The sequence below is a fragment of the Calonectris borealis genome, chromosome 12, assembly GCF_964195595.1.
Source record: "Calonectris borealis chromosome 12, bCalBor7.hap1.2, whole genome shotgun sequence".
Classification (NCBI taxonomy): Eukaryota; Metazoa; Chordata; class Aves; order Procellariiformes; family Procellariidae; genus Calonectris; species Calonectris borealis.
This window is the reverse complement of record NC_134323.1, coordinates 8,612,390-8,627,872: the sequence shown is the minus strand read 5'-3', so window position 1 is coordinate 8,627,872 and position 15,483 is coordinate 8,612,390.

Here is a 15,483-nt window from a genome sequence, read left to right as displayed (position 1 = left end):
AGGTTACCACCATTAAGTTTAACTAGGGTCAAGTGTATGTATACAACCACATTTCTATTTTATGGGCCAGAGCACACACTACAGAGCTTATATTTACCTTACATTCGCTGTGGGACAAGAGTTAACATGTAATCTGACATAAAGTGGCATAGATAGTACTTCACATAACATGAAGGCCACAAGAACAAAGCCAACATACTAAAATACAAAAACCACAAAAAATTTGAACTAGTAGGACAAGTTTTACACATTAATTCTTTTTGTGATGTTGGTATGACACTTCTGACATTGTGTAAGATGCTCTCAGATCACTAAACATGGCCTTGTTTCCATCACATCTAATGCAAACTTCTTGCTTCCAATAGTATCTATACTTTACAGAATGAAGTACCTTTTTTTTTTAATCTCATAGCTCCTTTGTTCTGCTGATGATACCAGCCTTGATCACTAGATTCTCCTCTCCTCTGTCAAGTGCCTTCTCATTTCCTACCATACTACTTTTAAAAAGTGTGAAGGCTCCTACTCAAAGCAGAAAGCCACTTGGAAAAAGCGAGATCCCCTTTAACAAATAGCATATCTTGCAACAAATTGCATTTGGTACCTAAAAACTACATTCACACTGATTTCCCTCCCTTACTTTCACATTCTCTTTTCCAGTAGTCTCTTTGAGAGATCATTAAGTATTATGGATAATTAGTAATTTTCTGCATATTTATAAAAAGCTTTTTTTTTTTTTTTAATGCTATATGTGATATTCTGTTTGGCGTCTTAATACTAATGCAAGATGAACATTAACAGTTACGAAACAGAGAAACAGGGATATTATCTAGGATTACTTTTATGTTATTTTCCTCACAGTGACATTACTCTTCAGTCCCACAGTCTCAGAGCCCAAACACTCTCATACAGCACTTCTAATAGGTAATGAGACTGATACTCTCAGTGCTGTTTTCAGAACAGCTTTTCCTCCAACATGCCTGAAGACTGGACAAAAAAATAATTTGGAGCTGATCTAAAAAAAAAAAAAAAAAACCACAACTAAAAAATCCCTGAAGACTGCTAAAGTAGTCAAGTACATATCCCATTCTACTTTCAAGCTATGGCATAACTTGTTCAAATATTATCAACCCTCCAGGTCAGTTCAGGAAAAAATACATCTTGCTATGACAGCTGTTAGCAACAGAGCACGTATTACACTCAGCAGACAGCTATAGAGCTTTGGCAACAAACTTTGCGGCCACTACTGACTCTGGCTAAACCTCTGATGGTAGATGATTATTTCCTCAAATTCTTATAAAATTGTTTGTTCAGAAGAATAGTATCAGATAAAAATACTGAAGACTAGCATGCTCGTTCTGTAATAAGCAATTTATCTGCAATTAAAAAAGTAAACAGAAAGATAGACCTGGTTTGTGTCAGCTATTAAATCCAAATCTTACATAGCATGATATAACACACACTTGAGAAAAAGTTTGGGTTTTTTCCATATGGTTAGCGCTCAAGATTAAAACAAGCAAAAATACCCTACATCATCATCAGAAAAACAACCCCAATAATTCTTCCAAATAGGAAATTCTCATCAGTATGTGAGAAACTAGAGTAAATGTAGCCAATCTTACTCTCGCATGTTCCAAATCATGTTCTTCAAACACTTCCATCACTTACTACTAAATCACTAGTCAATCTTAAAATTGAACATACACACATATATAAAAGAAATGCTAAGTTAGCGTGGAGAAAAACTGATTTTTGTTTCAATTCATTTTTCAGATGCAACCTTCCCTCCCTCAGCTGTAGTCTGTACTACAGCAACCATGCTTAACACTTACTGTAGGTCACCATTCTACGATTTACAAATAGTGGTTGGAGAACTACAGGAACCTGCTACTGCATACATGCTGAATGGTACTCATCTACTTATGGTCTGTGCCATGCTGTCTCTCTCCCCCCAAGAAGGATTTAACATCAGCAATGTGTCCCATTGATGCTTCCTGTTGATTTGTAGGCCAAAAGATTTACAGCAGAATCAGAGGATACTTTGTAAGCTTTTATTGTGTATACAGTCTGCAGAGGCTACCACTAAATAGTCTTATTATGGCCTTGTTCCCATGTCTGATTTTACTGCAGCCAAGGCAATAACATCAAAAATATCCCCGAAAGACTACGCAAATCACTGATATGATGCTGGAAAGGGTAAGTTATTGTGTTCACAAGAATCCTTCAAAATGATAGTAAAATGGCAAGTCTCATTTGGCAACCTGATTTTTTGATCTCTGCTGGAGAGAACCTGATGCATGGTTAGGATTTTTTTCTTCTCCCCACAAGAAGAAACTGAAAGTAACAACACCCACAGCATCTAGTAAAAGAAGTTGTATTTCTAGCTGTAATAAATAATCTCTCTCTTCAAAGCACAGATGTTTTACAGTAAAGATGCAAGAGACTTTTGCACCACAACCCTGGTAGGTTACTGTGACTCTCGTTAATGAGTAGCAAGACATCTGTTTAACTAGCATGCTAGGGAGGCTAGAATCCCTCCTAATGTATATTTTCTATTTAAATTTTCCATGCCACATATCAACAAATGTTATTGAAATAATTTTTTATATATATATTTTTTTCAAAAAAGCAAATACATTGTGAGACCTTAGCCTTGAAAGTTATTTTTTCCAGAAAACTGTACTTAAAAAATACTGATAATGAGATATCAGAACATGAAAACATGTAATAGTATTTGGATCTCATTTCTCTTTCAAATTGTTTCTGAAACCCTCTTATTATGTAGACTTTGTCATGAAGACCTTCCTGTCTTTTGATGATATTGGCCAAGACAAAGAGAGAAATCTCACTAACTCTTGTAAAATTAAGCTTTCTTCACAATGCAGGTTTTCAGATTTAGTCCTGTCAGCCTCTGTATCAATTCCACGATTCACATGAGCTTTGGGTCAAGCCTCAAGTGACAGAATGAATTTACTGCTTCTGGATACTGTTTTTTTTCTTTATCACTATCTGCCTCCCAGTACTGGAGTATTCATTACCTTAGATCAGGTTAATAGCATGCTTGTGAGAACTCATTTTGTATCTTAAAGCCTTTATATTAAACATCCCATTGCCTAAATTGCCTAAAAAACTATTTACCTGATTACAATTCCAAGTCCTGTATTGGAGCTGACTCTCTAATTTGCTTTAAATAATTTTATTTCAGAAGGCTTTACCTGTCACACAAAAATACATTGTACATTACAGAATATAAATAATAGAGGTTAGGAGACAGCTGGAATAAGTGTTACATGGTAAATTGACACATCCCCTCTCATACGAAGTGCAGTGTCACTGCCCTAACTACAGTGCAATTTGCATATAGAAATGGATGAACCTTAAAAGACAGCAGCAGTTTATTAATTTTAACGTAACCTACCCAAAAATGCGTAAAGCATAGGTAAATATTTACATATGGGATGTCAGTTGTCTCTTTTAATCTATCATGATACATCATTATTTACTTTGTATCTAAATGACCTGTCAGACTGGAATACGGTTCTGAACCAAGCTTCAATAATAGAAATTACAGCTTTAAAAAATATTTTGCAGTTCCTTGCAATGCAAGGATGCAAGATGCTAATATGTTACATAAGAGATAAGGTGGAGGACAAGGACAAATAAAGGATTAGTTATCTAACTCACTATTGTACAGACAATGGTGGTTCTTCCTTTCAAATCATCTTAAGGTTTTTGTTGTTGTCATTGCTTTGAAATAAAATTAGCTATGCCTTAACTGACAACTAAACAATCACTAAGTGATTGAAAGCTATGTCAAGAGACTGAAAAGAAGCCTCAAAAGACTTAAATTTAATTCACTCACAAAAACCAGAAAACACCTGATCTGCATTCCTGCATGCCCTTAAGCTCATTTTTAAGTATTTCAGTTTTATACATACATCAGTTTTCGAGCTAGCAAATTCCATACGTATCATTTTCACATGTAAATACTTAAGTCCGATATCAAAACATTTGGCTTCCTACAGGGACAGGCACAGACACAACCTAAATGCCTGCATCCCATATTAGTGTCAACCTTGTTACATGATCAAAGTAATTCTCGCCTGAGCTGGCATGAGCCTTTGTCTAGCCCACCCTCAAAGCTGCATCTTTATTAAACTGTGTTATTTCACCAAATCGTCACAACATGACATTACAGACAAATCCCATATTGTCAGCATTAGACTTGGTCACTGATCCTATTTTTACACTTACTGACCACTGCACCTTCATCTTATGCATTTGCATTGCAGTACAATATAGCAGGATAGGCTGAAGGATGCGAGGTGTAGCTAGCCTGAACAAGGCATCATTCTTACGATTTGTCTAGGGATCACGTGCTGATCTCATCTATTGGATGAAAAGAAAGTCTAAGGCTGGCAAAAGTTATAGCAGTGGCTAGCTTTTACTAAGCATAGGCCATGTTAACTTGTGCCTTCATCTTGCAAGGGCTTCTCCACCAAATCCTGGTGTTAAAAGGGGCCTACTGTTTTTGTGTCGCATACTCCCATGTAACACGCTATCTGACATCTGAGCAGGGTCTATGCAAGTACAGAGAAAGGCCACGCAGGGCTTATTGCAAAATCAGACTGTGCCTGAACAGACTGCTATCTTAAGGCATACAGTATGCCCACAGTAGTTTTAGAAGGTGTCTCAACATAAAGCCTTTAAATTCAGTTGAACAATGCAAAAGGAAAAAAAGCTCACAAAGCAAGACATATGTCCCCCATTTGACTACTTAAAAAATAAAATACAAATGCAAAAAACCACACTATAATCATGGCTATACTAATAGTCACAATAACATTATCATCAGATGAGTTGGAGAGATGAGATAGAGTTTTAGAGAACAACTTCTGGTGCCAAGGTGTGTCAATTTTTATTTCAAAGCTCACACAAGCCATATGAACTATAATTTAACCTTTTAATATTCATTCAGAAGATATTTTTATTCTGTGTGGAGAACAGTAAGTTCACTGCATGTCTATTTTTATTTCTGAGCCACTGGTTTCAACACTAATGCTTTACCATAATTGATGATGCTCTTGTTGAAGATGGAATGCCACCTCCATGAAGAAAAAATACCACCCTGGCATAATGTAAGAAATCTTTCCCTTTTCATTGCACCCATAAGCAAGTTATACTGTAGGTAAACCACAAGTGAGACTTGGTGTATGCTGCAAATGCTGCTGCAGGCTTCCACCAAAAGCCAGAACTCCATCCCCAGCCTTCTCCTGAAAAGAGCTTTTGCAGGGGATATCGCCACCAGTGCGAAGGGCTCCACTGAAGACAGGCTAAGTGGAAGACAGAAGCAAAAAAACCCACAAAGATATCACTGCAGGACTCAAGTCTTCTTTCATTTGTTGTTCAAAACTGCTACACTTATTGTATAGGAAATTATTTGTATCCTATGTATATAGGACTTTTATAATTCCAGAATCAGCACTTCAAATTCTACTGCAATTTTAGAAAAACAATTCCTGTGTTCATTTCACTGAAAGATGTGATACATTTCATTTGCATCTCAGTCAGGGATCTATTAAGATAGTAAGATTCTTTTATTCAGAGCTTCTTACCAGAAGAGTTTTAATCAATTTTAGATTGCTGAAAAACAGCCTTGTATAAAGAAGCCTCTTCATACTGTCTCACTGACAAATCACTTTCAATGTAAAATTTCAAGACACAATGTCCTGATTTCAGCTGGGATAGGGTTAAATTTCTTCCTAGTGCTGTGTTTTGGATTTAGTATGAGGAGAAAGTTGATAACACACTGATGTTCTCAGTTGTTACTAAGTACCCTCCTAGTCCAAGGACAGCTCCCATGCCTACTGACTGAGCTAGGTACACAAGGTGGGAGGGAACATAATCAGGACAGCCAGTCCAGCTAGCTAATGGGGTATTCCATACCATGTGACATCATGCTCAGTATATGAATGGTAGGCGTGATCCAGGAAGTACCGATCGCTACTTGGTTATCGGTCAGCGCGGGTGGTGAGCAATTGCATTGTGCATCACTCATTTTGTATATTCTATCATTATTATTATTATTTTCCCTTTTCTGTTCTATTAAACTGTCTTTATCTCAACCCATGAGTTTTTCTCACTTTCACCCTTCCGATTCTCTCCCCACCCCATCGGCGGGAGGAGTGAGCGAATGGCTGCGTGGTATTTGGCTGCCTGCCAGGTTAAACCACGACACACAACACACTCAAATATTCAAAACTTCCATTTAAATCAACAATAGTTTTGATCAATCAAAGAGTTAAATAAAAACCGATACAAACCTTACAAAGTTTGGCCCTCAGAACCTACATACTTCTGCGATAGAAAAAGGTTGCTGTTAATGCAGTAGAGATAGCTCTATTTTAGATCCTTCCTTTATAGGAACCCTCATGCACGTAGTTAATGTAAGACTGGTAACACAGACTTAATAAGGACTACTCATGAATAAAGCCATTCCTGTAATAAATCCTGTATTAAAGTACTAGCAGGATCCAGACCTTCCTAGAAGAACTGCCCTTTAATGCAGAAGTCCACTACAGAATGTTCATGATAATATTTTAAAATATCACATTTTACATATTTGTGTTAAAAAACTGGCATGAAGTTACAATCAATACATGATTGTACTTTACTACAGTGCTACTAAACTAGTTTTATTAAAAATGCACACTGGCACCAGCAAGTGACAATATTTTTGCACAGGATTTTCAAATACATTCAGTTGAACTGTTTGATGCTGCTCTCTGTTATATCAGTGGTAACATTTCCATCAGCTTCTGTGTGAATAACAGGGAACAATTCCCCGAGCGTTACCTAATTTCTTTTCCTGGGGCTGCCACTGGTTTCTCCTGTGATGCAAGTCACTTCTCTCTGTACCTTGTTCTATCCAGCTGTTAAAAGGGCTATAGAATTATTTGTTTGAGGCTGTTGGCTCAAGTGTGTAGTTTGCTAAGTAACAGTCTACAGGGAGATATGAAACACAAAATTACTTTAGAAGATTTACCATGTCTTTTACATAATCTTACAGAAAATCTCAAATACCCAAGCCTGCGGACTGGGAAAGGGCCTGTGAAGTTTTGTACTGACAAACCTAGATAAAATTCTAGAACAGAAAATTGTAACAACTCTGCAGCTGTCTGGCATTACCCATCCAGTTTCCATGGATACAACCATTAGGATCAGCATAAACAAAGCAGTTAAAATTTTGAAATTAGTATTATTTTAAATCACCCTCTCTCACAAAAATCCTGGTGACAATAGATGTGTTAGAAATACTGAAATTCTTTGGTTGAAAGCCCACCCACAGTTGCAACATTGCTAAAACAAAGGTTATAAAAGAGAAGAAAATAAATCCAACATTGTACCTTTTAGTTTTAGGTAAGAAAGACTACAAGCAGGAGGAAGGATTAGTAATATTTACAGGAAAAAATGTTTTCCAGTTACCTAGTTTGTTTTGCAACACCGACAAAATTTAGAAAGAAGCTAGCCTTCTTTGTGGGGAGAAAAAAACAAACCAAAACCAACAAAACCAAAACCACAAAACCAACAGAGAAGGTATATTTGCTTTTAGGACAACTACAAAAGGTGCTTTGCAAATATATCCAACTTTGCTTGTTTGTGGTGATCGCAAAATATGATACTCCCAGACACAAATTCTGAATCAAGCTAGAACATTTTATTAAACAAAGAATATTGGCCAAAAAAAAAAAAAGGGGCGGGGGGGGAGACATTACACGTTACCTTTAGCAGAAGCATAAGGGGTAAACTTTATAATTCAGGTGACAACATGACTCATTGGAAATACTTAATACACAGAAGCAAGTAATAGGAATAAGCAAGAATGATTGCAAGCAGGTAACTTTTAAAGACAGAAGGCTGAATGAAAACCTCCAAAAAGGGAGTACTCTTAGGTAATCAAGATAGCCCTTATTACAAGCTTTGTTAGCTTTTATTTGTTTCAATGTGTATTAGGAAGTCTCATTTTAAACATCTCATTGTGTTTCTGTATCATTGTGTAAGCAAATCTAATGCCTTCTATTTCTGATGAGGAAACAAGCTATATAGTTCAACCTTCTCAAAACATGACTAAATGCAAGGAAGGAAAGTTTGGATTCCCTTCTCATCAGACACTATGTTCACAGACATTAATAAATGCTGCAAGGTTCGCCAGGAGAGATTTCTGTGCTAATTTCTTCTATAATTTATTTTGAACTACAACAACTTCCTCTTACGGATTTGATATTAATTATTAACTTCTCTCAGAAGAGCTGATATGCTAAGATCCTTTATGATAAGGGTGTTACTAAGTATTTCATGATTTAAAAAAGTTTATAACTCAGAAATTCAAAGCCTATATTCAGTAACCAAGCAAAAACAAGGTTCTAATGAACTCTTTAAATGAAAGGTGTAATATATTGTGAATCTTAAAATTTTGATTAAATTTCTTTCTTACAACATTAAATGACCAATTTTTTATACTAGTGGTTTCAGATTTCTCTGACTTTTCTCAACTGAATGGTTAGGAACACTTAATCACCCTTCCTGCATGTTCTACCTTCAGACACTTCATGAGAATTCCACAAAACACTCTCTTGATGCTTTGATGGGCAAACAGGCAACATATACCACACTAGAGAGCACACAGTAGACTGACTGGCAGAACTGAGTTTTAGATGATTAGCACAGCATGCATATTTAAAGATTGAATGCCTCATACTAAATTAAGGGACAAATTAGATTTATAAGTTATGCTAGACTCAGGTATCATAGAAAGGTAACTGCATATCGATGCAAAACAAGCTTTTCTAATTGTTAATCTGAGTCACCAAATGGACCAGCAACAGGACTGGTACGGTTCACCTCCTGTCCCCCAAAGTCCATCCCCCTGCTCATACACATCTGCAGAGCACACAACCCACCATGGAAAGACCAGGAAGAGTGAGTAGCTAAGAAGATCCTGCATCTAGTTTACTTTTCCTCTGGGGTCTTAGCTCTAGGAAGGTAGCTAGACATGGCAGCTACAGTTCAAAAGATTTTTTGCCTCCTTTTCTCAAAACTCAGGGTATGATTAGTTTCTCTTGGTATTTACTATTGCAAAGCTAGTCCTTGGGCCAGCTAGCCTGTTCCTTCTGGGCACACTAGTCTGTTTCATAAAGGCTTCCACCCAAAATCTGTGCTGTCCAACTGCACCAAACCTTTCCACTAGGAATGACCAGCAGCCTATCCAAAAACAGAACTTCCATGAAACAAAAACAATCCCCCTGCTCCACTTTAAAGGAAGCCACAAAAATAGAGTTAGAAGAGCTGATACATACAATATAATAATTAGGAAGGAAGTAGGGAAATGTGAAATCCTAATTCTGTAATGACCAAATGGTTCAACCATAGTTTGTTCTTAAGAGAATAGGGCTGTTCAGGTTCCCCTCCAAAATGGCCTTCCCTGTATTCATGGTTAATAAGAGTCAGCAAGTACCAGCAAAAGGAAAAAAGGCATAGAGGACTATGGGAAACTAAAAATGAAAACCCAAGGAAAAATGACATGGCTTCATTAGCACAGCTATATTTTCTTTACCTGTCTATGCAGTTTAACCAGGAGAGTACACATCTCCCTTTCTCTTTTTATAAAGGAGGAGAGAGCTAGGCCATAGAAAGTGAACAAATCTATACAATGTGCTACAAAAATTAGTCTTATAACAGAACTACTTAATTTTCAAGGCTTTCCTTACAAGCTTATGCTAGTTTTCTAGTGTCTAACTACATAGCCAGAGGGAGGGGGATATATATACATATTCATTAGAAGTCTGCATGGCAAGGTTTAAAAAAAGCAAGACAGACATTAATGTGAAGAGTGTCAACAATTCAAGACAGGAGCAATTTAAGTTAAATGATTTAAAGACTGAAATAGCATCAAGCCATTCTGGGGAAGCAGAATTTATTTCTGTAACCCAGATACCTTTCCCTGTATAATCCTGCCACACACTATGTTACTAGCTTGCTGTCACTATAAAGCTTACTGTTATAGATTGCTGGGGATACCTAGAAGCACATAAAGATAATTTATCTATCATGGCATGCTATATCAGTAAATATCCAGGCTACATCAGTTAGATAAATGGGGAATTCAAAGCTTAAGTCATGAAAAATTTGCTTGTTTACTGCTTCTTCCAGTAAGGTTTTTTCATATTGCATAACATAAAAAGTTATCGGAAAAAAAGGAAAGCTAGGCAGCAATTGCATTTCTTTACAAAACACGTTACATGTGAACACAGACATGGTGCTTTTCCAAGCCAATGTAACCCAGAAGTGAAAAGAGTTTCCAATTCTTCCAAAAAATTAGCTTGATAGCTTGCATTGCATCTGTTCTTTTTTCAGTGCCTAAACAGGCAAGAATTTTTTTAATACCTTATAGAGTCATATTAGCTGTTTTATTGTTTCCATATAAAATACAAACTGTTTTAAGATTAAAAATTATGTCATATGTGAAAACAGGCGAAGTTTAATCTCCATTATGAAATCCTATATGTTATACTAAAGAAGAGCCAACATGTATTTCAAATTCACTGCTGATCAATGGCATCCCATTCTCATATAATTATTTGTAAGACATAGCAAAAGAAAAGCCTTTCAAATTAAACAACCAAGTTTAATTAATCTACATCTTGACCTGGACATTTCATAGTCCTTCTCCAATTCCCAGTTCTCATTTAAACATGAAAGCCAAGTCACTGTATGATTTCTAGAAACCATCTCACAGAACCTGCAGAAACAGGAAAATGCTAACAGCCAAAGACATTAGTATTCTAATGCATAAACTGCAAAAGCACGTCCTCCACCTCAGGCTTCAGTTAATCACCTTGTGTTGTGATCCATATATCTGTGTATATATCTACATCTATATCTATATATACCTGTACATATGTGTGTGTGCACACAGGGTTAAATAGGCTTCTACCTTTTACCATGTGCATACCATAACAACCTCTACTGAAATATTTGTGCGGTTTTTTCGGTCTGCAGAACCAGTCTTTAGGCAAATTGCACAATATGAATTTCAGATGTTTAGGTACTATACCCATCTTTCCAAGTAATTCTGTAAAGCTTTGCTCAATCAACTTGCCTTCTCTGTGCCTCTGTTCAGGCATCTGGAAAATTCAGAAAACCGTTTATGCTTCCCTAGTGTATTATAACGTGGAATGCTCAGTAAGTGCTTCAAAGTAAGCAAGCAAGATTCCATCAAAACAAACCAGAAAGAAACAGTAATTTCTTCTTCACTCATACAGTGAGTAACTAATGATCAGCAGAAGTCAGACCTCTTTCCCAAACACAACTGGCCTCTCCAGCATGTAAGTATTTACCCTTTTGTTTCCTAAACTGAGGCAATTTCAGTCTCAGCATTTCCTGTTTTAGTAAAATATACTCTGCAGAACAACAACTCAGCCTCAAATTTGACACACTCTATATCTAAAAACACTCTGGCTACCCTTGGAGGTTTCTATCTTCTCTTATACAAAACAATTCATTCATGGATTTGGTCACTCCCTGATAATGGGAACAATTTTAGGGTAATTCGTAAGGGATTAAGATTCTTGTTTTATTTCATTGCTTTCTTTGCAATATCAGAGGCAAACCCTTATACCAATGCTGCTCTATGACTTTGGTGATCAATGTTTTATGAAAATCACATTAAATACTCACATGCACGAGAGAAGATGAGGTAAAATTATCCTGAAAAGATTTTCCTGATCCAACATACTTAAGGAATTTGAGTCCATTTAGTACTGAAGCCTGCCTTCCCCTTATATCTCATGTCAAAATGTTGTTTTCAGATATATGTTAAAACAGAATCATTTTCAAAGATATACACCACATCTGAAAGCTTTATTGTAGCCTGTTCCCAAAGAACAAACTTTGGGAACTTGCTGGCAAACTGTCAAGACTTCAGAACAGAAAATATGACATTGATAGAAAAATCATATGGCAAGCTTAATGGTCTTCTACCCTTCAAGAACAACAGCAAAACCCCAAATCCACTATGCTCTGGAACACAAAAATCATTAAAGCTGGGAATTAATTTCTCAGGCCAATACAATTGAATATAACGTTCTATGAAAGTACACTAATCTGGGGTCATATCCATCTTATTTATATTTTTTCCATTATGTTACAATAATTTCTCTTGAATTGGGATGCTAAGGTCATTAATGCATGAATACAGGTTCTCTGAGCAAGCACTACATCTGTGTTCTATGGAGTTTTGTGAGGTAACATTTACATTTTGTTTATTTTATTTTATTTTTCTGTTTCTTCTTCTCAAATTTGCTTTGTGACATTTCTACAATACAGTTATTTTAATGTAAAAAAAAAAAATTAATTTAATCCATATTCTCAGCAATTCATTCTCTCACGAATTCCACTGAGAATCAATATTGTGTTGTTACTATGAAAATATCATCAGTTATATTCATTGCTTTTAGTGCAAGCACAGTCAGATATCCAATAAAAGTGTTTAGAAAAATCTACTAGGAATATCTAGGCCAGCATATTTCATCAGTAAATGGAAAAGCATTTTTGCAAAAAAAAGAAAAAAAGGGCACTTTTAAAAGTTTTTGGATATGAAACGTATCTGGTGACAAAGAGATAAAGGGTATAAATGAATTAAACTTCTTTTTATTTTCACCATTGACTAAGACCTCGTACAGAGCCAAAAGAGGCTACCTGTTTTACCAACACCAATTAACAATGGAAATATTAAGAAGCTTGAATAAGCTGTTTGGTTACCTATTGATTTATCCATTCTTCTGTGTGGGCTAATGAATTAATGAAAATTAAGAGATCTGAAACATAGAGATTGGAAACACATCAGGTTTTGCATCATTACAGAGGAAGTAATAGTGGAGAATGAAGTAGGTATTATCACAAATATGGAGGCATAGAAGTATTTTTCATTAGTAACCGGACATAACGATGAGTAAAAAGATGCATATCGTGAGGAAATACATAAGGAAAAAACCTGCCACACTGAACCAAACAAACTTAAGAGACAAACCCCCATAAACAAGGACTATTGTTCACTCAGTGAGGTTATTTTTAGCTTTAAGAAGAAAACCATCAGAAACCTCCTTCCATTATTAAACTTTTATTTTCTCTGTGTTATTTGTTGATAAAATCAAGTGAAGACTGGAGACCAGAGTAACAGGTTAATTCTCCAAAGTGGAAAAAAAGGGGGGGAAAGGGGGACACATGCAACAGCAAAGAATGAACAGTAATTGGGGAAAAAAATGGCACAAGTGATGCATTGCATGCAGACAGCACATCTTCGTAACATAGTCAACTTTCTATTCTCATTTAAACAGACAGCTTTAATAGCTTGGTAGGGTGACAGAAAGTTCCTGGAGACTGACAGAGACAATATCAATGTTAAAAACAACCGCAATAAAAAGACAGTAAGAATTCAAATCTATAAATATTGGGTTTGATCTCTCAAAGACCAAACAACTTCAAAAACTTCTTAAGCATGTAGTGGAAGAACAGCTGGAAACCACACTTTGATTTAAGAATAGCAACATGGATTAAAGCAAAAGACAACACGCTTAATTAACATGCTGCAGCAGTGAACCATGCCTCAACCTCCAAATCTGCCCACACATGATGGCAGAGATTGAAAATGGTCCAAACTGTAGCATCTGTTACGCTGCATATTAAATCACAACTGTCAAGTTATGATTTTTAAACGTAGAAAGAGCTCAGCTTCAGAAGCAACCCATTTCTGTGATTTGCAGCATCCACTGCTACCAAGTCAATTTGTTACACACTGCAAACAGACTTACTTGGCTTACACTGAGATAATGTCTTTAAAAAAAGGCGTTATATTATTGTGACACAATACACAACAATAGTCCCAAGCGCCCAAAGTGTTTAACACTCGAGGAAAGGGAAAAGGTAGGAAAAGGGAGCTGCCGTGACTGCCCTGCACAGGCATATACACATGTTCCTGCTTACTCTAAAAAATAATGCAAGTGCCACATTTGCAAAATGGCCAAAGACTTCCAATTAATGCAGAGCTTTAAGCACAATGTAGACCGGGACCACTTTTCCTTGCAGTTGCACTTCTGCCTTCCTTCTGAGACTAATTACGACATTACCGGAGCTGCTTCATGCCCCAGACTGGTCTGTCTGTCTCTCTCACTAAGTCCAGAATTAACCTTGAAAGGAGACTGGTGTTGTACCTCCAGGAAAGAATTGCACATAAAGGAGAATCAGAGGGATCAATTAAATGTTCAAAGAAGAGACAGAGGCAAGAAAAAGCAGGTGCCTTGGAATTACAGGCTTATACCCTCCCTCCTAAGGCAAACTCCTGAAAATGTCATCCAGAAGCACAGGAAAATTGTATAATGCTCCTTGTATATATACCAAACCAGGTAATCCATATGAAAGGACCCAGCATTGATTAGAAAAGCAGCTCTGCCAAATGAGAATTTCTCAGGCTGACAAGGAATTGTTTTAGTACACTATATACCAGCTTTAGGACAATCTCAGTTCAGAAATAAGTGCAATGAAAAGGCATAACCTACATTAGACCTTAATATTGTGTTTTTCTAGGGTATGTGCAATATCTACAGGAATGATTCTGTAAAAAAAAAAAAAAGGAAAAAGAAATTTAAGTGTCTCAATGGATTTAGAATTGAGAACATGAAGACAGAACAACACAGTAAGATTAAAATGGTTTGGGTTGCGTTAAAACATTAATGTTTCAAAAATCTTTATTGAACAAAAACTAGGAAATGTGGTATTTGACATGCCATAGACACTGAATAGCTAATGGGACGTATGCAGAAACCAAAAAGTACCAAGATATTAAAGGACAAAGAGTAAAATGAGCAACTAAGTTGTTTCTATGGCTGCATTTGTTAGTGCAAAACCGCCTTGGAATGGAAATGAAATTGTAGCATAAGAAAATAAAAGCAAGTTAGGAGAATTATCTAAGTGCTAAGTAAAGATTCTTGGATTTTTTTTTTAAATTCTAAACTAACAAGAGTTAAAAGGTCAGATAATAATAAGAAGGGAAAAGATAATTATGAGAGCAAATTTTTAGAAGTGACTTGCTGGTAGATGTGCTATATCCAGTATCATCCTCAAGTATACCATCTGAAAAAGCTTGTTCCACTTGGGAGGATATATTATTGTGTAATAAAAAAAAAAAAGTGTAATTTATAGAAGTAGCAGTTTACTAGAGTGTTTCAAATTTATGAGACAACAAGAAAGAATACCTGGGGAATATAATCTAAAAATTGTTAAACAAAAACCTCTGGCCAGCTAGTCCATTCAAAAGGCAATAATGGAATAAGCCTATGAAAAATGTTTGTAAGAGAGATGATTTACAAGAATAGATGACAACAAGATTTCCTCTTCAGAGGTGAAAAATGATAACCTAGATTTAAGTAGAAT